At 38.0% G+C, this 27,376-nt stretch overlaps 1 long non-coding RNA gene across 2 annotated transcripts in view; it reads left to right on the top strand.

The window, feature by feature from the left end:
* Positions 1 to 25,296, top strand: part of LOC110743237 — a 138,914-nt gene extending 113,618 nt beyond the window's left edge. Inside the window, exons 3-4 of one of the 2 annotated variants that reach the window (XR_004182831.1) lie at positions 16,123 to 16,255; positions 22,183 to 25,296. This is a non-coding gene — a long non-coding RNA (uncharacterized LOC110743237). The remainder of the gene's footprint in view (positions 1 to 16,122; positions 16,256 to 22,182) is intronic. The other variant, XR_004182830.1, reaches the window with a different exon arrangement.
* Positions 25,297 to 27,376: the final 2,080 nt, after the last annotated feature.

Genomic DNA, 27,376 nt, shown 5'->3' with positions numbered 1-27,376 from the left:
GGTTTTTGTTCCTGCATTATTTCACTTAGGATAATGGCCTCCAGCTGCATCCATGTTGCTGCAAGGGACATAACTTCATTCTTTTTTATGACTGCATAGTATTCTGTGGTATATGTGTACCACATTTTCTTCGTGCAGTCCACCATGGATGGTAACCTAGGTTGATTCCGTGTCTTTGCTATTGTGAATAGTGAGAAAATGAGCTTCCAAGTGCGTATATCTTTTTGGTATAATCATCTATTTTGCTTTGGGTATTCCCAGTAATGGAATTGCTGGGTCTAAAGGTAGTTCTGTTTTAAATTATTTGAGAAGTCACCAAACTGCTTCCCACAGTGGTTGAACTAGTTTTCATTCCCACCAACAGTGTATAAGCATTGCATTTGTTCCTCAGCCTTGCCAGCATCTGTTGTTCTTTGACTTTCTAATTATAGCCATTCTGACTCGTGTGAGATAGTATCTCATTGTGGTTTTCATTTGCATTTCTCCGATAATTCCTAGCAAAATTAAGACAAAATATCTTGAATGATTTCCTTAAATATGTTTTCCAGGTTGTTTGCTTTTTCTTCTTCTCTCTCAGAAATGCTAATGATTTATATATTTGGTTGCACTTTACATAATCCCATGTTTCTCAAAGACTTTGCTCATTTTTAAAATTCTTCAATCTTTATTTTTGTCTGGCTGGGTTAGTTTGTAAGGCTGGTCTTCAAACTGTGAAATCTTTATTTTTATTTATTTTTATTTTTGGCTTGACCTTGTCTATCGATAACATTCTCAATTGTATTTTGATATTCCTTAAGTGAGTTTTTTAATTCCATAAACTATAAATGTTTTAATGATGTTTATCTCTTTCTTCATTTCTTGGATTGCTTTAGAAGTTTCTTTGTGTCAATTTTCAATCTTGTCTTGGATCTTGTTGAGCTTCCTTGCAGTCTGTTCTTTGAATTCTTCATCTGTCATTTCTGAGTTTCACTTTGGTTAGTGATCATTGTTAGAAAACTAATGTGAACCATTGGTAGTGTCAGTACTTTCAGATTTTTATTGTGCTGGTTTCTTTTCATGTGAAGAAGCTGGCACTTCTAATTTTTGTAATTATTTTCATGTGGGTGGGATTTTTTTCTTTTTTTCTCTCTCTCTATATTTTATTTTCCTTTCCCTTCTGCCTTCCTAGGAATTGTGACTATAGAGGATGTTGAGTAGGGTCTTTTGACTTTGCTTTTATTACCTTATGCACTTCTGTTGGCAGATTTTATATTATGCTGTGCAATTCAACCCACAAGGCAGTAGATGGAAGTTATGGGAAAGAGCTGGCTGTGGCCCAGACAGCTGGGTATGTACTTGATTCTTGTTTACTGGGAGAAGCTCTCTGTTGCCTCAGGCAATAGGCTGATCTATAAAGTGTACAGTGGTCTCAGCTCCCTTCTCAGCCCTGGTAAAGTTGTAGGGCAAGATGGGCCAGAATGAGCACAAACAGGCTTATCTACGTGATCCCTGATGGCAGACCTATTGATCTTCTTCCTCAAACATCATCGTTGAGGAAGAATCAAGTTGGTGGCCACCAAGCATGGGGATGTGTGCCAAGGCAAGGAGATGGGAAACCTCCTTGGCCCCAAGTTCTCTGCACAGGGAGAGGGTGTGGCCTCGATTTCTAATCCAAGAGAGTGGTGCTCCAGATGTCTGGAGATCTGCCTGAGCATGAAATAGGGAGGAACCCACTTCATCACAATCCGCATAGGAAGGATATAGTAGCTCAGGCTGCTAATCCACATGTGAAGGTGTTCCAACTGTCTAGAGATATACCTAAGTGTGGGGCAGCCAGGACCTCGCTTCAACATAGTCTCTGTAGAGGAAGAGTGGGCAGGCCCAGGCTGCTCGTTTAGGTGAGCGAATGCTTCAAATGTCTGAAAATCTGCCTGGGCTGGAACAGATCGGGGCCTCATACACTCAGATCTCTGCACAGTAAGGGTGGAGCAACTCAGGCTGCTAGTCTATATGAGCAGGTGCTTTGAATGCCTGGAGATCTGATTTGCCTTGGTGCAGAACAGAGATGTCCTCCTGCACCATGATTTATGCCCAGGAAGGGTGGGGTGGGTCAGTCTGCTGGCAGGTGAGTGAGTGCTCTGAGTGCCTGGAGATCTGCCTGGATGGATCAGGCTATGGGTTGCCTGGGGATCTGCCTGGCTCTGCCTGGGTCCCCACCTGCACCAAGATCTCTGCACAGTAAGGGTGGGGCAACTGAGGATGTTAGTCCATGCCTCTGGGTGCTCTGAATGCCTGGAGATTAATGCCTGGAGTTCTGCCTGGGGCCGGAGCAGAGGGTACACTACTGTACCATGATCTCAGGATAGCACCTGTAGACTCATCCCAGGTCACCAAGCTGTCCCTGACTGCAAGCCTTGTCACCTAGGAGAAATCACAGCTATAGCAGCTCTCCTCCCACCTCAGACCTGTGCAAAGGGAGAGTACAATTCCATCACCTACTACTGCGGCACTTACCACCACTGTGGCTGTGGAGCCCCCTGCTCCACTCCAGAGCAAATGCTCCAGCCTGTGGCCCTAGACTAACATGCCTGCGTGGCCACAGTACCAGGTCACCAAAGAATAACTGATTTTATATGTGCTTGGATTAAATATGGCATCCTGTTTTTGTCCTAGGTCTGAGAAAATGCCTGCAACTTATCCCAGTGTCTTTCCCTTTCAGTGACCTCAAGCCTCTTCCCAAGTTAGCTCCCTGGCTTGGAGAAACAAAGTGTTTTATCTTTGCTAGGGTTGCTAGGGTCCCCACTGGAAAGGTGAGTCACAAAAGGAGGCTCCCCTTTTTCCTCGTGTACTGGGACTTCACTCCTATCAGCTAGCCACCATCATGAGGGCTGTTTGCTTACATTTTCCTGCCTGGAATCAGGGGTGTCCTTCACAATTCTGGAGGATTCCAATTTTCCATCTTGAATTAAAGCAAACAGAGCTGATCTTTATGAACTATCTTGCTATTTCCAAGTGGCTGAGGCACATTGAAAGCCTCTAATCCACCATCATGGAAGGAAACAAACAAAAACAACAACGTAAACGTCTGTCAACTTTTACTCATCTTTGGGTTTTAGCTTGGAGCTAACTTTCATCATCTCATGACTGAGTTAGACCTTCTTTCAATATTTACCCATAGCAACCTTACTCTTCTGTATTACAATGTTTAGTGTATTTCTCTTTCACACTTCAGTGTAAGTTTCTGGAGGGCAGAAACCATATCAGATCCACTGGTGTGTCCCCAGGCCCTAGTAGATGCTCAGTAAATACCTGTTGAGGGTGGAATAAATGTTCTCAGATTTACCTTCATCCTATACATCACATTGGAACAGTGCATTGAGCCAAGTTTTTGCCTTAATCCTCTTTCCTAGGTTTGGACTATTCTGCTTTGTTCTTATCAGTATTCTTTTTGGGGACCTCGTGTCATACCCAGAAGAATAATTAGGCACCTGCTCCCTGAGGGTAGATCTTTAGGATAAGAAAAATATGTCTGCTTGACTTTTGTGCTCTCTCCACTTAATGGGAGATCCCTGTGCCGAAAGTTTTTTGTAATTGCACCTAAGGCTGATGTGATTCTTATTCTAACTAAGCAAAACTTGTGGCTGAAACTCAATCATCCTGGAAGCTTGCTCAAGTCCTAGATAACATTTAGCAGAAAGGAATCTTTACAGGTGATAACTCAATAGCTCTCAAACATGGTTGTGTAGTTGAATCAGCTGGGGAATGTTTGAAAAGTACAAATTCTGGTCCTTCCACAGACCCACAAAATAAAAATTTTCCAAGGGAAGGGCCCAGGAATTTTGAGTTTTAAAAATATTCCCTGGTAATTTTCATATACAGCCAATTTAGAAACCACTGATTGTGTTTTCATATTCTGTGTTAAGAATCAGTACTATGAATCCTGAACTTGGAAAATATAATTATATTTCTTCATAAAGTAAGGAAAAAAGATAGTTTAAAATAGTATCAAATAACTGCCTAATTTTTCTTCAGAAAGTGAGATTAAAAAGTATGTATCAGACAAAATGAATGAAGATATCCTAGAAAAGGAACCAAAATTCAAACAGCTAAGGTAAAAGAATACCTTTCATTTCTTTTTTCTAAAGACAAATACCAAAGTTTCCAGTGCCTTCTCCATTTCACCTCGTTTGTTTATTATATCACTAACAATTATTTATTCAGGGCCTGTTATTGAGCAGACATTATTCTAGGTGTTAAGAATGTAAGAATGAGCAAAATTTGATCAAGTCTTGCACTTACAGGGCTTAATTTTTAGTGAGAACAAAAGACCAGTAAATGAATAAACATATAAATGATGAGTTTATCTTAAAATATTAGGTTCTATAAAGAACAATAAGGCAAAATGAAAGTGTAGAGTATTGCTGTTTATCTAGGGTGATCGGAGAAGGCCTCTCTAAGAAGGTGGCAAATGAGCAGAGAGACCTGAACTAAGTGCTTAAGAGACTTGTAGGCCACTTAGAGAAAAGTAAGCTCTAAAGGACTGAGGCAGCAGTGCATACTTTTATGTGACAGCAACAGTTGGTCAGTCATTTACCCTTTCTGAACCTCAATTTTCTTGTTTGTCAAATGGAATGATAATTCTGCTTTGCCTAGTTTTAAGAGGAAGGCTGCGTGTCTTGAATTAAGCAATCAATGTACGCAAATATCCTTAGTAAAAGCAAAAGTACCATACAAAGGGAATCTGTCAAGTATTAATATGCTAATGCTGATCAATGTCGCTTTCACCCAGAATAAAAAGCACAATTTTAGATACACCAGAGCTGAAAGGAACCTCGGGAAACCTTCTTGCCTGCTCTAGGCTTTGAAGTTGAAGCAATACTATTAACCTGCTTTTCAGGTCACAAAATTTCATCCCAGAAAAATTAAGTGACTTGCCCAAGGTAACATGGCTAGTTAGGACTGGAAGGGATCTGGTAATGTGGTTTTCTGCTTTCTGAGGTTGTGTGCTTTCTACTAGAGACTTTTTTGGGGTACCATCTTATTCAGTCATTTTGACACTCAAAGTCCCTCTCATGTGTTTAAACATCAAGCACAGGTGAAGAAAATGCAATCCAGTGTCTCCGCAGGCACTGTCCGGGCTCAGAAGTGGGGACAGAGAGCCTTCTGCTCCCATTGTTAAGATCATAAATATCTCCCTTGCTGAATTAGCCCTGGGGCTGCAAACCTTGACTCTAGAAAATGGCTTCTGCAGCTGGGCCTTCCATCACCGTTAAATGATATACATCATCATCTGTTATGGATTGGCCAACATAAAAAAAGCTCCTGTGTGCACAAATATTGAGTCATTTTACTGAGAAATGGGACTTGAGAAATTGCCCAGTGTCATCTTTACTGTAGCCCCTCCCCGAGAAATGGATATACATGACTTGGTCTGAGAATGCTGTGGTTTAGAAAAACTCCGTTGGCCTGGAACTAAGAGAGCTGACTTCATGATTTTGGGGTGATTAAATCTGTCATTGAATTCCTTGCAGGAAAAAGTCCTAGAGGGCAGATATATTGGTTTATCCTGCATAGAGCCTTGGAGAGCAAATTACGTAGAAAGGGTAGCATAATAATGCAATCTCTTTGTGCAAGAACTGGTCAATTTGGAAAGCTGCCTTAACTCATGCTTAACTCAACACTTTGGGACCTTTGAGTAAATTATTGCCTCACTGGGAGCAGCTGGCTCATTAGGCTGCCACATATACAGCAACGATGGCTTTATATTTCCATTCCTAGGAATGTTTGATAGATATTAATGCACTCTATTAAAGACTAGAGGCAGGAAGGATGTCTATTAGAAAGATAGCCCTCCATTTTATTTTACTGGCTGTGCTTTCAATCTCTCAACTCTCAGGGGGAAAAGACATGTTCATTGAATGCCTACTATGTGTCAGTTGCTTTGCATAGGATTTTACTCACCAACTCTTACTGACAACCTCTATTTTCTAAATTAGGGTGCTAGTGCTGTCTGTATTAATCAGGGTTCTCCAGATAAACAGAAACAACAGGAGGTCAATATCTATACCTATATCTATATCTATATCTATATCATCTATATCATCTATCTATATCTATATCTAGCTATTATAAGGAATTGGCTCTCGTGAGTATGGAGCTTAACACGTTCCAAGATCTGCAGTGCAGAGAACCAAGAGAGCCCATGGTGTAGCTCTAGTCCGAGTCCGAAGGCTTGAGTACCAGGAGAGTCAATGGCTTAAGTTCCAGTTTAAAGGTGGGCAGGCTGGAGACCCAAGAAGAGTCCATGTTTTAGTCTGAGCCTGAAGGCTGGAAAAGACCAATGTCTCAGCTCAGCAGCCAGGCAGAAGGAGTGTTCCCTCCTACTTAGCCTTTTTTTCTCTCCTATTCAGGTTTTCAATTGATTGCATGAGGCCCACCCATATTAGGGAGGGCAATCTGCTGTACTCAGTCTACTGATTCAAATGTGAATCTCATCCAGAAACACCCTGACAGACACACCCAGAATAATGTTTGACTAAATGTCTAGGCATCTCATAGCCTAGTAAAATTGACACGTAAAATTAACCATTACAGACTTAGAGAAAAAAAGGAACTTGCTCAATGTCGCACAGATCTGGGTGAACATATTTCTGTGCCTCAAAGCTTGAATCTTTTCCTTGTACCTCACTGCCCCTAACTACTTCCTAACTTGTCTCTCTGTGTGGAACAGTATGTATTTTAATAATGTGAATTGTTTTCTAATGACTTCAGGAGCTACCCCTACAAGTTTATCTTTCACTATTCTCCAACATTAAAATTCCAACTCATTTAAACTCACGTCATTTTCAATGATGTATTTGTGATCGATTGTATATATGTGACTATAACTTATATTGTATCAACATCCTATAGCACCTCCTATCCTGCTTCTGTACCTGTCCTCCTCTACTCATTACTTGAATGTTTTTAAGTACCTACCAAATGCTGGAAATTGTGCTGAATACTAATAACATAGAAGTAATACAAATACTAGTCATAGTTATTATGTATTGGGTATTGCTCTGGGTCAGACATGTTTTAACTGTTTATACATATTAGTTCATGATGGTCCTTACAGAGCTACCATTCTGCCCGTTGTTCCAGGAGACTAACCAGCATGGGCTACATGAAAAAGACTGCTATCCACTTTCTGCTGGATAGGGGCACCAGAGAGACTTGTCACAAACTAGAAGGAAGGTAGAGTGTGAAATCTGAGTGTTAATTCCCAGCTTCATAAAGGACACTGGACTTCACAAGGAAACAGACTACGTGATTCTCCTTTTGGGCTTCAGTAAAAGCCTCCTCTTTCATCTTAGTCTAGGGATGGTAAGAGGTCAGCAGCTAAGAATTCTGGGTTCTTTGTGGTTTTCCCTTATAAATGTCTTTGATGTTAGCCCCTTTGGAAATAAATTCTAGACTTTTTTTAGGGTGATTGGGCCATTGTTTTTTCTCCTGGAACCCTGCATCCTCAAATCAGTCCTATCTGAATTGTACCATTATTGCTACATTTTATGATAGAGGAAGACAGATGGCTTATATAATTAGATGAAGATCGCACATTTTGTAAGAAGAGCTGGGATTGGAACCATAGCAGTCTAGCTTTTGAGATCATGCTCTCAATCACCACAATAAGCATCAGTAAGTGTCAATAATCACTACAATAAGTGTCATTGTAGCATAATGACACTCTACCTAGAGCAATAGCTTAGTTCGAGCCATCTTTTCCTATGAAACTTTCCATTTATTTGACAATTATTGTGACAATTATTGTTTCATAGACCCTACCCCTCAAGTTTATTGAGGATCATTCTTAAATTTTCTATGCTTATGTTCTTTTTTAATAACTGCAGAAAAAGTGTACCTATCTAGGGGGCAGAGACTACAGGTTCAGTTTTTTAACCTACAGCAAGTAGTTCTATCCTAAGAACGTGGTACAAATTTAATACATGTTTGCTGATTTATTTAAAAGTTTACTTGCACTTTATAAGTAGCTCAACAAAGAATACTTTCTTGAATGTGTCAGGTATATGGAAAGAACTAGGCTGCCATAGAATGGAAAATGTTGGGTCTGGCAGCAACTCCAACTATTCTTTCTTCTTAGCTGTGTAACCTTAGATGAGTCACTTAACTTCTCTGTATCACCATTATCTCCATGAGAGTAGTTACCATGTTTGTGCCCCGTGTATCTTGTGTGGACCTTGGAGTCTATTAGACATTTGAAAAATATGTGTTAAATAGATAAATAAATGTGTATTTCAAAAATAAACTTTACTTTTAGAAGAGTTTTAGGTGCACAGAAGATAGTACAAAACATTCCCATATATCCTACACCCAGTTTTCCTTGTTATTAACGTCTTGCATTAGCATGGCACCTTTGTTACAATTAATGAATCAATACATTATTGGTTTATTATTTTATTAACTCAAATCATACTTCCTTTCAATTTTCTTAGCTTTTACCTAATGTCCTTTTTCTGTTCCAGATTCCTATCCAGGATACCCCGTTAATTCAGTTGTCATGTCTCAGACTTCCTTGGTTCTTGGTGGTCTTGATAGTTTTACGTATTCTGGTTGGGGTTTTATGGGCTGCCCCTCTATTGGGATTTGTCTGTTGTTTTTGTCATTATTATACTAGGGTTGTAGATTTCTTGGAGTGAAAAAACACAGGTAAATTTCTGTTAGATATGAGTTCTAAATTTTCTCTTCAAAGAATCAATATGTCAGTATGTTCAATTCTTTGCCTTCTACTTTTAAACTTAACTTCCTAGTAGAGTAACCTTTTTCAATTACGTACTCCACCCTGACTCATCCCGATTACTTGCTCTGTCATAACCATTTTTCCCGCCAAACCACTCATCCTGTCACTCTCTTTAAGTTAGCCAATTGGAATTAGTTTAACCCTTGAGGTCTAACCCTAGCCAATAGGGGAATGACACAGCAGCAGGGGCCACCTGTGGCAGGGATAAGAGCCCCTTCCTCTCCCTTGTCCAAGTGTGCGCTCATCATTGCTCCATCTGTGAGGGCACACTCTTCTATAGAAGTAAATTGCCTGGCTGAGGATTAAAAAGAAAATTTTATGTTGAAGTGCTATTTCTGTTGTGGCACCCAAACTTTATTTATAACAGTTCCATTCTCATCAGATTCTATCAAGGGTATATACTATCCTCCTGACTTAATACTGTTGTCTCTCTGTTGCTGAGGTAATGCTTGTCAGGTTCCTCCACTGTACAGTTTTCCCACTTTCCATGCTGTGGAATAAGGTCACTATGTTTAACTCACACTTAAGGGCTGGTGAATTATGTCTCACCTCCCGGAGGGTGAAGTATTTACATCAATTGTTTGGAATTCTCCTGCATGGGAGATCTATCTCTTTTAACCCATTTACTCAATCATTTATTTTAACCAGTATGGACTCATGGATGTTTATTTCATTCTATGGGGGTATAATCCAGTATTACTTTATTTTGTTGTTCAAATTGTTCCAGGTTTGACCATTGGGAGCTCTTTCAGTTGGCTCTTCTGTCATGTTAGTATACCCCATCACTGTGTTTTGCTTTGCTCTATGTGTGTGTGTGTTTTGTAAAGAACTCCTTTACTTTCTTTCACTACAAGATGCTCCAGAATCACGTGGTACATCTCCCATCCTAGTCTTGGAATCAGCCATTTCTTCAAGGAATCTTGGTTCCTTTTATTGGAGAATAGAATTAGAAATAAAGATCTGGATACAAGATGCACTCAATAAGTTTGTCTTTAATGAAGGGAAAGGAAGAGGAAATGTTTCCCAAACAAGAACCCATCGCTACTAAAAATAACAAAGTGACTTGCGGTGCATTGCAGGCACTGTCCATTTGGATAACATGTAAAAGGTGTTTATGTCTTTACAACTCTCTTCTAATATTTCTGGTTCAAGGAGGAAACTTCAGTTTGATCCTGGTAATCTCAAGCTTCAGAATCTCCTTTCTCACAATGTGAAGAAACCTCAGACTCCACGCCTCTGGCAAGCAAAACATAGAGCTAGAATTTAGCAGTATCATTTTGTTTCATTAGTAATACTGTTTTGTTTCAGTGTATTCATTTATATTATCACCAACAATTCATGGCAAATTCAATTAATTTTCCATTATAATAGCAATACATACTTTTTCCCTTAAAATATATTAAGTAAAAACTGTAAGTCAATTTATAGGAAAAAGGTATTAGTGGTTGTTGCAACATACAGAAAGTGGTGAGTGAATGATTGAGTTTGGAAAAAATTGGAGAGAGGGTCAGACACAGTGGCTCTCACACCTGTAATCCCAGCATTTTGGGAGGCTGAGGCTAGAGGATCACTTGGACCCAGGAGTTCAGGTTCAGCATGGGCAACACAAGGAGACTCCTGTTTCTACAAAAAAATTGAAAATTAGCATGGGGTGGTGGCTTGTGCCTGTGGTCCCTGCTATTCAGGAGGCTGAGGTGGAAGGACCACTTGAGCCCAGGAGGTCAAGGCTGCAGTGAGCTGTGATTGTGCCACTGCACTCCAGCCTGAGTGACAGAGTAAGACCCTGTTTCAAACAAACAAACAAGCAAACAATTGGAGAGACTAATCTCAAAAATCTCTTGGATCTCTAGAATTTGATATTCTGTGTCAACCAGTATCTATGATCTCACACCCATGGCTGTGTAAAATATTTGGGACAGAAAATATTTTGAAATCTGAAGATCAGAGAGAAAGATGTCCTTGTTGAGAACACTAAAGTCTTTACAGTTATTTTCTTGTAGCTATTCTCAGCTCAAAAACAGATCTAAGAGTCAGGCATTGGCAGAGAAGTGAGAAATGCCACGTAGTGCCTCAAGAGAGCTATGGTGTTGGGATCACAGAACTACAAACCAAGGGGAAGGTTGGTCCTAATAGCATCAATGGAGAGCTTCAAAATATTCATAAAAATGAAAATATAAAGCAAATAATTGTGACAAGCATATTGTCTAATTAAGATGAATGGGACGTGGTTCTTATGCATTTTAATCTGTCAAATAAACAGCATATTAATAAGGCTTAATTATATCACCACATACTTAAAGTGACTTTCTAAAATAAAGTTTATTTTGATTTAACATATGCTTTTTTTGTATGTTTTTTGTAGCACTTTTACAAGCACCATACATAAATAACATCTTGAAATAAATCTCTTGGATGTGATCCCCGTCTTGATAGAAATTTTTTCCTTTTAACTTATTGGATAATTCAGGATATGTAAAGTAATTTTTTCTTTATGTGATATGAGTTCTTTCAGCCCTTTCATTTGAATATCGGAGAAATGACCTTCTTATCTTTGATAGTGTTTCTTCGTGATTCTATTTGTTCTTATCCATTCCACATTTAGATGGTCAATATATACTTCTTATTCCATCTCAGAAATAGCTCCCTAATCTGACCCCACCTGCCCTTTATATCTATGGAGAATAACTGCAGATTCTTTGACTCTCCCCTGTCAATAATTAGGGTTAATATCTTCTCCATTTGCATTTAGTTTGGCTTGTGACCCCATTTTTCACCAACAGAGTATAATGGGCACTATGACCCTCAGAGGACTAATGATTTCTACCTTGATCTCTTGAAGCCCTGAGTACAAATAAGTCTGACCACTACTCACTCTGCCGGAGGAACCACATGGAGACTCTGAGACTATAGGGAAGAGGGAGAGAAGCTCAGCTGAATCTAATCTTTAGGCCACTTCTGTTAAGAAATCTACCAAGTGAATGAAGCCACTCATTTGCTCCAAACTAGCCCTACGTGAACACCTGAGATTCGTAAGCATAAGAAATGTTTAAGCCACTATTTCAGGGAATATGTTATATAATAGATAACCAGGATGACAGATTGTTCAAAATAATGTCTGCCCTTCCCCATAAGAGATTTATAACTCCCTACCCTCCTGAAGTCAGATTTTGCCACCTGATTTCTGGCATTCTTCCCTTTGGGGGGGGTTATACTTCCTTATCTCATTGACATCATATTTGATCATATGATTCATTTTAGCCAATAAAATGTGAGCAGAAATGAAATGCTGCCATGGCGTAGAAGTTTTAACAGCCATCATGTTGTTCTATCCCCTACTTTTGCCTTCTACTGAGGGAATAAGAATGCCCCAAATGAGGGATATTCATTTGGCCTGGCTACTAGAATGAGGAGGGCAAGGAACGGAGATGCAGCGGACTTACAGCTAACACATAATGCAGTAAGAAAGATTCCTTTATTGAAAGCCACTGAGATTTTAGGGTCTTCTACAGAGCCACCAGGGTCATCATCCTAAACAATAAATTCTGTTACTCACCTACATAAAAGACGCCACATCCATGTGATTTCTTACAATTTTGTTCTATCTTACCTCTTCAGTCTCGCCGTGCATGTACCTCACAATTCAGTGGGGCTTGTCCTGATTCTTTAATTTTGGATGTGTGTGGTCCACTCTACTTGGCACATACTTTTCAATTTCTCCACCTGCAATGCTGATACGTACTCTTTGAGACTCACTTTCAATGCCATTTATTTTGTGAAGCTTTTTCTATTTTTCCTGGACGAGATTAGTTCCTCCAATTTCAGTGTTTCCATAGCAATGATGATGAAGCAGCACAGGAGGAGGTTAGTGAAGAGGATGGTGGTAACACAGTCCTCTTTATGCACTAGGAATTGTTTTAAGTAGTTTGAATTTTCAATTTATGTAATCCTTGTAATAACCCCAGAAGGCAATTCTAGCATCTCCATTTTATAATACAGCAGACAAGCACTGAAATGTTAGGTAATTCACTCAATATCAAACAGTTATTTATTACTGAAGCCAGAATTTGAACTCAGGTGGTCTAGCTTCTGAGTTAGTGCTCTTTATTGCCATACTTCACTGTATTTACAGCTCACATTTTTAAGGTAGCATTTATAAGCTGTAATAAAGTCATTTGTTTTCATGTTTATCCCAGTAGACTGTGAGTTTCTACAGGGCAGTGACCATGTTAGTTGCGTTTATACTCTTGCGTATAACCCAAAGTCAGGCATACAGACATTCAATAAATAACTTTCAATAACTAAGGGTTTGAATTTAAATCCTGAAACTTTAAGTCCAGTTTTTTATTTTCTCTCTATCACGTTAGTCACCTTCATTTTATGTGGTTTTTCATCTTACTATTATAAATGAGTACTGGAAATGCATCTGTTCTATTAGTTGAAATAGTAGCCGAGACATTTATTGAAGAAGACTACTATTTCATTTCAATTATTTCCTTTAATGTTACAATAATTATGATTCAAAAAGGAATGCTAATTTTATGAGATCTTGTTGTGCATGTTAAAATGTAGTCTAATCTCATAGCATCTTCTTCAAGGTCTCATATTTCTTTTCTGGAATGTTCCCCACTCTTTTATCCCAAATTATATTTTCTATTATAAATGATCTGTAATTTTTTGGCTCAAAGTTTTTACTAACTACATTGGTTGAAAGGCTCTTGTTTTTCATTAATATTCCCTTTCTATCACTGAGGGCTTACTGATCCTTCTCTTTCCTTAGTGACACATTTCTATGGAAGTACAAACTCTCTTGATACCAATGCCACTCATGACCACTATGACTGTGATCATAACCATGATCATCATCCTTGTCCTCATTCAGATATCAGGTGGGGTTGGTAAGCTTGCCCATATTGTCTCAGATGATTAGCTTCAGACCTGAATCCAAAGTAAATTTAACACCTATCCTAAGATTTTCATGCTCTAAGTTATTTCATGTTCTCCTGTGGTTTTGAGGTCCTACTTTCTCTGAATTATTTCAGTTTAGAGATTATCTTGTTTCTGGACTTCATTACCTTTTGGCTATAATGTATGGACCAAGACACAGAACTCAGCCATTTTCCACAATTTCTACTATGGAAACCTACTCATGGCAGGATTCCGTATGTGAAGCAGGCTTTCTGACATACAGGTGTGAAGGACTTGTGTTCAAGTCAAGGTGAGAAGTACAGATTTAGTTGAGGCTTCTGATGTTCATCATGCTGTTTGGCCATACTTGCTTCATGATTTTTCTCCCCACCTCTGCTTGTCCCTCCCCATAGGTGACATTTTTGTTCAAGTCTGACTTAGCTAACAAAATTCTAGTGATATTTTTTTGTTGTCTTGGTTTCTCCAAACATATGCCTGCCTCGCCCTCCTCCAACAGGCAGCCTCTCAGAGTATGTTTATCTGACCACATATATCTTTGCTTCTACCTAACAGACATTTATGTGCCATTATACTTTTTGTTTTTCTTTCCATAATAACTGTTTTCTCCTATAGTTGACATTTTATAGATCTTTAAAGTACTTTGATTTTTTTTTTTACATTTTTCTCATAATAGACCTGTCAGATAGGAGAGGACCAGATATCTTAAACTTGTTAATTAAATAACATAGTTGAAGCATGTAGTCTCATGTTTGAAACATGAAGTTTATATTAGACAAGGCTTAAATTCTTGTGTGTGTGTATGTGTGTGTCTTAATGTTGAAAGAGAACTCAGGGACCATTTAATTTTTAGAAAGATATTACAATTTCTGCTTTACAGGAGAAATGGTGAAATGTAGTCACAGAATCTACTCTCTTCTACTTCTTGGGCAATGTTCTTCCTCGTTTCTCTAGGAAGTGTCTCCTTCAGTGAAAGTTTGTGAAAAGTGGGGAACAAGACAGTAGGGGAGCAGCTGGCCATGAATTTGGTTCTCAGAAATAGGTCACTGGGGGAGAGGATGCATTGCAAAAGGTTTAGAAATAATACCAAGGAAACAAATTGTTCACATAAATGTAGAATCAGCATAGGAAGAGTCTGTGAGGATGAAGATTTGTAGAGATGTATTATTAATGTTTTTATTCAACTTGCTACTCCTTGCATCATTGCTAGCATCTTTGGATGGTTAAAGTTTCATCAGAGAGAAAATTATGCTCTCATATTAAGATATTAAACCTTATAAAGACAGGCAGCTACTTGTTTCACCAAGAGGTATAATCACCTCCAATAACATATATTTATACATTGATTTTTTTAAAATTTCTGTAAAGGACTAGGTCAACAAGTTTAGTTTATCAAAGGGAATTTCATTTCCTCATTGACTTTAAACAATGAAGCCCTTGAAACATTCAGTCAATACACATCTCAGGGAAGAACAAAGGCAGCATCTGAAAGGAGGATTAGTAAATTACCTGCCTTCAAAACTCAAATAAACTGCACAAAAGCAGTTCTGTAGTTTTGCTGGTAATTCAACAAAGAAAGTCAAATGAAGCCTATAGATCCCGGTTATGTAGAAATATTCAGCAAGCTGAAGGTTGTGATGAAAAGATGTTCAAATAAAGATCATTACTATGAATATAATTAATAGAGAGCTGATATACAAAATGAAAAATTAAAAAAAACATTGTTTCTGAATGACTGACACACAATTGCAGCATCACACAATTTGGGATTGTAGAAAAATAATTGAACTGAATCTTTTATGGAAGTGTACCAAAGTCGGAGTAGGGGGACCTTAAAATTCACTGAGTACCTACTATGCTATTAATGTATTGAGATACGTTATTATTTTTGTTTGCTTGGTTGGTTGGTTTTTGAGATGGAGTCTTGCTCTATCGCTGGGCTGGAGTACAGTGGCACCATCTTGGCTCACTGCAACTTTTGCCTCTGAGTTCAAGCGATTCTCTTGCCTCAGCCTCCTGGGTAGCTGGTGCCATGCCTGGCTAATTTTTGTATTTTCAGTAGAGACAGTGTTTCGCCATATTGGCCAGGATGGTCTGAAACTCCTGACCTCAGGTCATCCTCCCGCGTTGGTCTCCCAAAGTGCTGAGAGTACAAGCATGAGCCACTGCACATGGCCATTATTATTTTCAATCCTTAGCTAACCTGAGAACAACAAAAATAAGGAAATTTTGACTCAGTGGCTAATGAGAAAGCTTCCTACAGGTCCATCCTCTGCTTTTCTACATTTCTTTCCATTTTGTGTCATATTAGCACAATTAACAATTAGAAAACCCATAATTGAAAAAGCAGTGACAGTAGCAGGAATAGTAAGGAGAAGAAAAGAAAGCCAGTTATTTTCTTTCTCCTTTTCTTGCCCCTCTAGCGTGATGGAGACTGTTAGAACAATGATCTTCAGGGGATACAGCTTAAACAGAAAAAACTATCTAAATGGCAGAGTTAAACATCAGTTTATAAGACAAACACCTTTATGAGAATCATGCAGGGTTTTTGTTGAGGTAAGGAATTATTGAAGAAAAAATAAAAGATTATGGGGAAAGTATGAAAATGTATTTGAAGCAAAAAGCTAATTTTGGTATGGAAAGTGAATAGTGGGTAACCGTGTCCAGTTGATCTTTCTCTGGCTCAGTCACTGTGTTTTTCAGAAGGCAATAATAAAATCTTTCTTTACCACCTCTCTTAGGATAAGCAGGTTCTTGGATACTTGATGATACATAAATCACATTTCCCTTTTTATATTATCATCATCTCTAGGAATAGAAAGTAATGAATTGCAGGAGTGGTCATGATCTTATAAATATATTAAGATATTACTAGGTTATAAACAATAGAATTGGGACAATTTATAATATGACTTTGAAAGATTAGACTTTAAGAATTAAAAAAAAAAGACATAGAGGTGCAAATTGAGCAAACAAAGTAGTCAGCAGAAGGTTAGAAGGAAAAGCAAGATCGAAGACTAGGGAGAGGTAGAGGATATTGATGTGTTGTAGGGCAGATAAGCTGGCCTAATGAAGATAGGTCCAACATAGGTGCTTGAAAGGAAGGGCTAAAATGAGAGAGAGGGAGGGGAGAGTACAGAGGGTACCAATCTAGGTTCACAGTGAGAGCATTGTTTTGGGATGGTGAGTAGACTGGCTGAATATAAAAAGAGTCAATCCAATTATAACGAACAGGTAAAGGTGTAGTCCAGAATCCAGAGCCATGTTCCAAACCCAGATGATAGCCTCCTGCTTATCCCCTCCAAGGTAATAATGTTGTTTACACAGTGGACACTTAAGTTTGTATTGGATTCAATAAAAAAGAATCACATTGCACTGTTTTTTTTTAGACAGAGTCTTGCTCTATCGCCCAAGCTGGAATGTAGTGGTATGATCTTGTCTCACTGCAACCTCCGTCTCATGAGTTCAAGAGATTCTCCTGTCTCAGCCTCCCGAGTAGCTGGAACTACAGGCGTGTGCTACCACACCCAGCTAATTTTTGTATTTTTAGTAGAGATGGGGTTTCACCATGTTGGCCATGCTGGTCTTGAACTCCTGACCTCAGGCGATTTGCCTGCCTCGGCCTCCCAAAGTGCTGGGATTACAGGCGTGAACCACTCACTGCACCCGGCCCACATTGCATTTTTAAAAGACAAAGAATCTATTAGTATTTGCTTTAACTTGGACTTATCCACTGTAGTTTCCTTCTTAATAAAATAACTTGCACCTCAGAGAAACTAATCCTACTCAACACTTCCTTCTCTGAATTGCTCTCAAAGACAGGAAACTCTTTTTATCTCCAAGAATCACTTACACAAACTGCAATGTCTCTTGAATTGGACATTTCCAACCAAAGCTTTGATTCTCATCATCTGTTACCTGTCTTGTATTTCAATGACCACTAAATGGGTATCCCTGCTATGACGGCTCACTCCCACCTATCATTCATGTTGTCACCTAAGTATCTTCCTAAAACGTGTGTCTGATAATGTCATTTTCCTGTTTAGAAACCATCACTGGTTTCTTTTCTTCTGAGTTGCTCCTTATTTGACCTTAATATTTCTCCAAACACTCTTCCTGCTTTCCAGGAAGCACACCTGACCCTCCAGCCCTGATGAAGGCTCCACCAGTGCCCCAAAATGTTGTGTTCCACTATGACTGTGTCTTTGCACATGTGTGTATTTTCTGTCCCATTGACTTACAAACTCTTAAGCATATTTCAAACTTTACATCTCCAAAGAAGCCACTTCTACATATGGTAACATTTCCCACCTTGGCGCACCCAGGTGATTTTAAGACTAATATAAACTCTTGACACTCTTTCTTTTGGAGACCCCACCTCATACTGTATCAAATATATAAAAATGCATCCAAATCTCCCAATAAACATATTTTCTTTTTAAGATTTTTGTGGACATTTTTATAATGGACTTTGAAATTGGCTGCATATAACTTATTTAAAGTTGTTATGATTTCTCAGCAGTCATTGTGCATACTCCATAATTTTTGTAAACTAAGAGAATCTATCCTTCACATTGTTTTGAAGTGTAATGAAATGTTTATGAGTGTTGAATTTGACAATGAATGAAATTGACATAATATGTTTATAGACATCTAATTGAACCTTTGTACATTTTGACTTAGCAGTTTTGATTTAATATTTTACAGCCAGCAATTAGATTTCTTTTTGTTACGACTCAGGTATTTTCTTGGGCTTTCAAAAGGTTCATTGGCCTCAGCTACTGTGTTTGTAATAATGAGAGAGCTTCCTATCTGTCATATTGCTAGGTATTGTATAACATTATCTGCCTGTTCAACTAGATTGAGTTTCTCAACATTTTAGATTATTACCCGGTACGATTACCTGAAACATAGAAGTTGTTGTATATATCTACATACATATGTAAATGAATATAGATGCCTTAGACATGGATGTAGACATGTAGACATAGATATAGACAGAGACATATATATCCTGTTTGAAAAAAATTCACTGAAGCTAGACAGTTCAGTCTATTTGTGTCTATTAGAACTCAGAGGTTCCCAATTGTGAGTTCCAGATCTAGAGCCTGAAAAGTTCATTTTCCATTTATTCAAGAAATCTTCATTTGCTGCTTGTGCTGTATAGATAATTTGCACAATGTCAATTAAAACAGTTTTCTGATCACTGATTTGGCACTTTGTATCAGGCGGTGGACTCTATGGATTGGAATGAATTGTCTTTTCACATATTATTCACTCAAAGATTTTATGACAAAGCATACGTTGGTGTGTTGTGCTTGGTGAATGATATATTCTTTCCATCTTGTCATCTTCATACTGTGAAAACATTTCCAAGAAATACTTTTCTAGGTACCATGTGAAACTGACACGTTATGTTATATAAGCATTATCAAATTGATTGGCCTTATTGCAAAGTGAGTCTGTATCACCACACTGTAAGCCTTTCAGCAACTAGTGAAGTATCAAAGTTTTTACTATTAAGTGGTTAGTTTACTAACCATTAGATTTTACCATTAGGTGGCTACTTTATATGGAGTTACATAAAAGTTTGTCAAATATCCCCTGCTATTAATGAAATCTTAATGATAGAGCTCATACTTTGACATAATTTTTGGCAATGAAAAGTAATGGCAGGTTGTTTGGCATAGAGACTAATTGAGGTACTACTTTTTTCTCTATCATTTAAGTATGATGTGTACAGTTTTTATGTGGTTCATTTGTATACATTTGTCTACTAACATGCAGTGGGCTTTGCAAACTTAAATTCATTTTAATTGAACCATGCTAAAAATATTTCTGAGGTTGTATACTAACTCTCTGAAAAGATCAGGTGAGAATTTGAGGGGAGTAGAGAATTCAGTATACATTTTGGTATACAGAATAGGTTGTGGGCAGTTGAGTGATAACTTCTGCTAATAATATTGACAATTGAACACCTAAATTTTTATAATCAGTAATAGAATGATGTTCAGACTTGCCTAGAGTATATTACTTAAGAGTTAGCAAACAGGGTCCCTTATTTTCCAGCATCTCAAGTTAGTCCATTATGGGCAGGCTTTGGCATGTTATTGGCTGTTTTTATTACATTTATCAGAACACTCATATCCATTAAGTGCAAAAAGCAAAAGTTATATAACATTAAGGTTATGACACAAGTGAACAAAAGAAATTTGAGATGCAAGTCAATGGCTTCTCTCCCTCCTCTGTCTTTTTTTTTTTTTTTTTTTTTTTTTAATTTGCTAGCAGAGGCAGAGAGTGAATGAATAAGAAGGTAGCTAGAATTAAGGTATAATTTCTACTTTCACTTGGTATTTCTGCTATGCATTATTGTTCTTTTCAAGGTGGAAATTAGATGCGTAAATGTATTAAAGATATTTGAGAGTTGAAGCTTTGGACAATTTCCTATAGACATTTGACTATACATGTGTAGAGCCCTCAAGATCTATACGCACAGGAGATGGGTCTGACTTATGCACCACTGTATCCCCAGCACCTAGTACATAGTAGACACTCAATAAATATTGGTGGATTTGTAAATAAGTCTATAAACATATTCTTAGCCACAACTTAACTACTAAAACATATATTTGGGCATGAAATGTACAGCATTAAGCATTAGATGTGTGAAATGCAGTGGCATACCTTATTCAAAGAACAATTATTTTTGCCCTTCTCTGGTTTACAATCTAGTGAGGTAAGTAGTCAAAAATTAAACAGATAATCACATGTTATGTAATTACAAATTGTGAGCAGTGTGCTGCAGGAAATGTATTAAACCTTGAGGTATCATTCCAAGGGGTTTTTATTTTTATTGAGGAATCAAAAAAGATGTCCCTGAGAAAGTATCATTTAAGCTCAGTTGTCCTTTGACAACTAGGAATTCACTCATTGAATGGTAGAGATAAGAACATTCCCAACATAGGGAAAAGCATGTGTAAATGTTCTGTGGTTGGAAACAACATAGTGTCTTCAAGGAATTGAAGGAATGCAAGGTGTTCTGTGTAGACCAGAGATAGGGAATGTGGCATGAATTGAAGAGGGAGGGGAGGGAAAATGCTTGGGATCTGAGTGTCATGCTAAAGCTTTGGGATTGGATTCTAAGGTTTATGAGTAAATATTGAATGAATTTATGCACATATATAGGAGTTATGTCACCTAAATTGGATTTTACAGGGAGCCTTGTAGCAGCTTTGTGAAGATGGAATGGAGGGAAACTAGAGAGGAAATGAGATATCACTGAGGAAGCAATCACAGTACTCTAGGAAAGAGATGGCTTGGCCCAAGACAGTGATCTTAGAGGTAGAGAGATGTTGGTAGACTTGAGTCACAAGTGAAGACAGAACCAATAAAACCTTCTGTTATTGGTAGAGAAATATTGGAGGAGAGGAAGGTATCAAGGACAACTCCTGGATTTATATGAACATCTGAGTAAAAAGAAATGTTTTATTTAATAAGAGGTAAGAGGAATATATCTTGGGGAGACATCTAAAGTTTGAGATTATTGAGATTTTTTTTTCTCAAGTGTATACGTCAGGCAGGCAATGGAGGTTAGAAAAAAAGTCTAGATTGGAAGTAAAAATTTGGGAAAAGCCAACATTGGAAACATGGGATTAGTATAATTCCTTAGAGAAACACTGTGGCATAAAAAGACAAGGAATCACAGAACTGTGTACTGACATAACTCAGGTTAACAGAGAAAGAGGAAACTGGAAAAAAAAAAAAAAGATTGCTAAAAATGTTTATGCCTTCATGGAATGGATGGAACTTAGGGACCCCAATTCAATGACTCTTAACCTGGGGCTCATGGTATCCTAGAGGATGTCCTCAAATAGGATTCATAGAGTCTTCACCATGTGACAGTCACATGAAAATTTCTGTAGATTTGTACTTGGTTCCTTTCCTAATACTTATATTAACCCATGAAAACTCTCTGGGTGCTGTTGCCTCGAGTTCCTTGACTTTTTCTATTTTTCCAAATCTTACTTAAATTTTTTTCATCCTTCAGAATAGAGGAAGCTCTCAATGTATGTACTCCTGTCTAGAGAGATAATTTGCAAAACACGCTTGTGAATAAACAAATATATTCTTATGCAAGTGACGGACCGGTAATTTATTAGGAAAACCACCCAGGCGCCGGGCTTCTGCTTTTGCGAAAATTACTGAACTCTACTACTCATGCAATTTTATAAACAGCATTTTAAAAAACTCCCAGAACTCTGTTTCCCTCACAGATTGAAGCATATCAAATGCTTAGAATATATGCTTTATATTCTGTGGAGAGACTTATAAAGCTTTGTGTGTCTCTATAAGCATATCACATTCTAAGTATGTGATACGTTTCTAACTATGTGACATATATACTTAGAATGTGATGGCGTGTGTGTATAAAAGGGATGGAGAAATATATATTTCCTTTTTTTTTTTTTTTTTTTTTTTTGCAGAAACTTCTAAGTGCCGCTGTATTTCACCAAGCTCCAGTTGATACGCCAAATTGAACAACTCCTGTGTGCCAGGACAATGTGCTAGGCTTGCTTTAAAATGATGCATACAAATAAGATAAAGGAAAGAGACTCGGCTTTAACATTCAGCAAAACAATAATGTGTTTCTTAATAATAAACATTTGCATGTAAATGCATCCCATTTTAAGAAAAAGATACTTTACCTATGTTGTTTGTAAGTTATGTTTCCTTTTCAATTCTATTTTCTTAGCAACTCTCTCTAGTTTCAGAGATGTCTTGCTACTTCCCCTTTGTTTCTCGTGGTGAATAGCAATAAATCAGCTTCACGTTTACTGCCATGATGATAAATCTGCACAAGTATAAAAGGAATTGAGGACATGTACATTATAGAATTGTATTGATAGGTGCTTTTTAACATTTTTATTTATTTATTTATTTTTTGAGACAGAGTCTCACTCTGCCACCCAGGATGGAGTTCAGTGGTGTGATCTTGGCTCACCGCAACCTCTGCTTCCCGGGTTCAAGCAATTATCTTCCCTCAGCCATTCAAGTAGCTGGGATTACAACCATCCACCACCACACCTGGCTAATTTTTGTATTTTTAGTAGAGACAGGGTTTCACTATGTTGGCCAGGCTGGTCTTGAACACCTGACCTCAGGTGATCTACCCACCTTGGCCTCCCAGAGGGCTAGGATTACAGGTGTGAGCCACCATGTCCAGCCCTGATATGTACTTTATATGAACATATTCATTCATTTAAAAATTATTATTGAATACCTACTAGGTGCTTATCATTTTCATAAAGTGTAGGGCATAGCACCTGCCATCAGTGGACTTCTAATCATGTAGGAAATGCAGATAATAAACAATGATGAAAAATTTATGTTTAACTTATAAACATAAAAAATGTATGTTTTAGTATATATAATGTATCAGTTTTTGAGTGTTGAATTTGACAGTGAATGAAATTGACATAACATATTTATAGATATCTAATTGAACCTTTGTAAATTTTGACTTAGGAGCTTTGATTTAACATTTTAAAGCAGCAATTAGATTCTTTTTAAATCACAACTCAGATATTTTCTTGGATTTTCAAAATGTTCATTGGCCTCAGCCACTGTGTCTGTAATAATGAGAGAGCTTCCATGTCATATTGCTGGGTATTGTATGACATTATCTGCCTGTTCAATTAGACTGAGTTTCTCAACATTTTATATTATTATTATATTTATATATTAACTTATATACCAAGAGCACAGATCTGTGAGAGAGGCCATCCTCGATCAGCCAGGTCCAGCCCAGATGTCCCAGACCAGAAGATCCATCCAGCCAACCCATAGAATTATGAGAAATGGTAAATATTTGTTCTTTTTAAGACCCTAAGTTTTGGTATAATTTGTTACATACTAACCTTTACAGCAGCCTTTATTTCAGATATTGGATTTCTGTCCCTCTTAGCTTGCCTTAGCTTCCTAGATAGATGTCATATTTTATACCAAAGAACAGACAAATTACACCACTTATGTATTCTTGGTGATGATGACAAAAGGGAAGAAAAGTAAAATGTTTCCCTCACTTCATTCCTATATCTGCTCAAACGTTACTCTCTCCAATAACCCAACCTAAAAACTAATATGCTTAGCCCACCATCACTCCCTAACCCTTACCCTGTCATTTCCTTTTATGGTATATATCACTACCTACTATTATTATGATGTAAATTTCCATCATAACATACACCCCCCCACACACACATACACATATATACATACCATATTGTATGTGGTGGTTAATTTTATGTGTCAACTTGGCTATGCCATTGTGCTCAGTTGTCAGTGTATTAAGGCATGACAACTTTGGAGCTCTTTCTTACTACGCCAAAGCTGATGAATAAATTAGTACTGGGAGTAAAGTGCTGTTGTGTCAACATCAACAGTAACAACTTTAATTATGTGTCATTGACTTTAAGGTTGGGCGGCAGAAGGCCAGGAGATTGTTATTGGAGGCTAGAAAAAATGGTAGCTTGTATTGTGAAGAGGCAAGATTTAGTATAACTGTCATTTGTTAAAATGTGGTAGGCAAGTCATCTGCCCAATGACTCTGTGACTTTTAGAAAATATGCTTAAATATACATGTTTAAGCCTTGGAAGGCTGAGGGAAGAGAATGGCTATATGATATGCTTAAATATACACAAGTTTCCTCTGCTTGTAATTAACTGGATTTGACAAGATATTACCAGAAAGAGATGAGTTCGGAAAACAATTATCTGTTTGCAACAGCAGTGAAAGGAAAAAGTGGATTTTAGGAACTAAAGGATGCAACTGTCTCTCGCTTTCAACCAGTGCAAGGTAAAGTTGAAAAATGATTTGAACAACAGAGGCAAATTAACAGCCCTTCCCGGAGCAAAGATTGAATCAAGAGTATGGCTGTTATGCTTCTGTTAAAACCTCTGAATCAGTTAAAGAGTAAGTGAGCAAGTCCTTTCAAGGCACAAAATGACTCAGGAAGAAAGAAACTAAGGGCATCATCCCATGGAGGCTTGATTAGCTCTCTAGAGAGAGGAAGGCCTGGAATAGAATTAGAAGTGTGGTTATTGACATATGAAGATGGCTGGAGTCAAACAAAGAAACAAAACCAACAGGAGCAAAGCTTTTCAGGGAGTTGCATTGTCAAAAGCACTGGCAGCTTGAATGCAGTCTTTGAACAGATTGTTGCTGTTCAAAATGTAAAATGACCTTTCAGTGCATGCTTCTCTACAGGGTGGAGTGAGGGTTGAGGGTGGATTCTTATTCAGCTATGCCCAGGGAGGATAATGCAACAAGAAGTAGCTCCCAGACTTCAGAATGGCTTTGGACCAGTATAATGTGTGGCTCAATTTTTCCCCTTTCCAGAAGGGAGTAATTTTTGTTTATGGTCTTTCTGGCAAATATGCATCAGGTGTATGGTAAACAATCTGTTTTTTGTTTTTAGTTCACAGAGCACTGAATTAAGTGGACTGTGTTAGTTCGTTCTCCCACTGCTATGAAGAAATACCCTAGACAGTAATTTATAAAGAAAAGAGATTTAATTGACTCACAGTCCTGCATGGCTGGGGAGGCCTCAGGAAACTTACAATCATGGGGGAAGGGGAGGCAAACACATCCTTTTTCACAAGGTGGCAGGAGAGAGAAGTGCGGAGCAAAGAAGGAAAAGCCCCTTATAAAACCGTTAGATATTGTAAGAACTCACTTATCATCACAAAAACAGCATGGGGGCGGGTAACCTCCTCCATGATTCAGTTACCTCCCACTGTGTCCCTCTCATGACACATGGGGATTATGGGAACTATAATTCAAGATAAGATTTGGGTGGGGACACATGCAACCATATAATGGAGCCACAGCCGTTCATGTTATAAATCAAGAGATCCAAGAATTCATCCCAATTTCACCCAACTGGTAACTTTTAGAGAGTATTCCATGGATAGAGATTGAGTGAATTTTGCTTCCGTTAAGGGTGCTGGTATTTGTGACTGTGTCAGTAGACTGCAACAGATTGTATTATTGCTCCCAGTGATGCCCTTCTCCCCTCCCTACAAAGTGATTATACATCCTCAGCATTGCTGTTTCTGTGGGAAAGTGTACATCCTGTCCCACTGCCTTTGGGATTGATCATGGGATGTGTTTTGGCCAATCAGTATGTGCAAGCTTAGTTTAGGCCACATCCTAGCAGAAGTTTCAGAGATTTCATAAGTTTCCTCCAATTCTCTTTCTTACTCTTTTCCCTTTGCCATAAGAAACGTATGTCTCAACAAGGGCCTGATTATCCACCTGGGCAATAGGACCCAAGAACATAGGCCACAGAGGCACAGTAGCGGACCCATAGCCACCAACATGTAAACTGGGTGAGAAGTAAATATTATTATAAGCTACTGAAATTTGGTGTGGTATGTGGCTTTCTAAAGCTGACACTGTGGGAATGAATTATTTTTGGAGAACCAGGACTCAGGACAACCATTTTGAGCCTGAAAAATTCTACAGGTATTTTAAATAATAAGAATAATACTTTTTACCAGGACAAATGCTGTTTTTCTCTCTATGATATTTCAACCTTGCTCTTTTATTTTCAGATAAGAGGTTTTGTTTATTTATTAATTTTTGTTTCTCTTCTGACATATTTGTTTCCCCAGCTTCCTATATAAGCTGTCTTGTTTTCTCCAAAGCCATTTGCTTGTTTTGTAGTATCATGTGGAAGAAATATTTGAAGGATTTAGACTAATTTTAAATCCCGCTTCTGCTGCTTGCCAGGAGCATGTCAACAGGGCCACCAAGGTGACACTGAGGCCCCCACCCACTGTCCCAAAGGCAGTATCACAGCAAAAGGTGGTTGCCCAATATGTATAATTGCTATTTTTTTTCCTCTAGAGACAACTTTGTATATTTTGTAATCTGTGTGAATGTTTAAGCCTATCTCAAACTCCTTACTTTCCCACTATCAGCCTCATTATGAATATTATATAAGGAACATTTCAAAACTTTCTTTCTTCCTGAAATAACCTTTTAAAAGGGTATCTCTTCACCTCCATTCTCTGTGTGCAGATCTGTTCAGTTTCGAAGACTTAGAATGTTTCAAAGGGTTCATTTGTTTTGAGGACTTCCTTTGGACAGATACAGGTATGTAGAACATTTCCTGTCTCCACACTGTTCAACCTACCTGCTTTCATTTATGACAGCCTGCTTGAAAGGGTCTATCTTTATATATATATACACACACACACACACACACACACGTATATACATATATATGTGTGTGTATATATCCTACATATACATATAACAAGATATATATATACACACACACACATATATATATCTTGTCTCTGTTTTCATCAGTCCAGTTTCGTTATAAGAAATAGTGTAGTGGTGGCTTCTAGCTATTTGCTGTGTTTGGTTCTTGAATTTAGAGTCCTTTTATTTCTTCCTGATAAAGGCTTTTGTTCTGGGGTAAATCTTAGTCTATTGAGTCCTTGTATCCATGTTTCTTTCTTTTTTCTTGCTTGCTTTATTAGCTCTGTAGTCCTCATGACTCATCCCTGTCAATACTCTCAGAAGATTTCTGGTGAGATGCCCAGTCCCTCAGTACCAATGCCTCTTTCTACTGTGAAGCAGTGGGAAAAAGTGTAGTTGGGGCC

Source organism: Papio anubis, chromosome 3 (genome assembly GCF_008728515.1).
Source record: "Papio anubis isolate 15944 chromosome 3, Panubis1.0, whole genome shotgun sequence".
Lineage (NCBI taxonomy): Eukaryota > Metazoa > Chordata > Mammalia > Primates > Cercopithecidae > Papio > Papio anubis.
Note: the sequence above shows the minus strand (reverse complement) of the source record. Positions and strands in the feature narration are given on the sequence as shown.